We start from the raw sequence: 934 nt of genomic DNA on the forward strand, positions 1-934 counted from the left end.
AATTATGGATGGCAAATTATGTTTTATATCAGCTTTGTCATCCTTGATAGAGTAATCAAACATTTGCTGTTCTTAGACTAATTAATATCTGAGTGTAAGATCCAGGTGTCAGTACTTGTTTTTACGTTTGTATGTAATGATAGGGTGCAGCCAGATTTGCGAACACTGTCTCAAGTCATTTTACACACTAGGTAGCCTGAGCATCTTTCCCAAGTTATTAGTGTGAGGCAAATTGAGAAATACTGCTATGACAACATGTACATAAGAAATATGTCAAAACTTCATACATGTGGCAGAAAATATTTTGAGGGTAATAATGCATTAATTTGGATCTTTTTAACATTATTATTATATATTATTATTATTATATAAAGAAGTTCCCACTCTACAAAACAGTATATGAATACAAGGTGTCTGACAACATTGTCACCCATTGCTCCTAACCCATCCCTTCTCTCACTGTTCTTTTTGTAAAATTGAGATTAAGTGATTACTTAAATTTCACATATTTCACAGTATTGTGGAATAGTGATACTTAGTTAAAGTCACAAACACATTTTAACCTTCACAAGGTAAATTGTCTTTATCATGGTCTATAAAGTTTATTAATTCTATGAGCTTTGACAATACAATTATTTCTTCCACATCAGGTGATGTTTACATTTCTTTCCTTTTGCTTAGTGTAAGCTGTTCCCTCTTTCCCTCTCATTCCTCCCTTTCCAGTGCTGTCTTTGGGTTGCTTAGTTCTTTTTCTTCTATGTCCAGTGCAGCTGATGGGCCCCTTTATTTTGTGTTGTTCTGTTTCCCACTTATTCTGCGATTCTGCGACCTCCTTCTGGCTTCCCTCCATAGTGTGCGCGCACACACACACACACACACACACACACACACACACACACGTATATATACTCAAGAATATTGAGTCATTTAGTGA

This window comes from Dipodomys spectabilis, unplaced genomic scaffold (genome assembly GCF_019054845.1).
Source record: "Dipodomys spectabilis isolate Male_0828 unplaced genomic scaffold, ASM1905484v1 ptg000024l, whole genome shotgun sequence".
NCBI lineage: Eukaryota > Metazoa > Chordata > Mammalia > Rodentia > Heteromyidae > Dipodomys > Dipodomys spectabilis.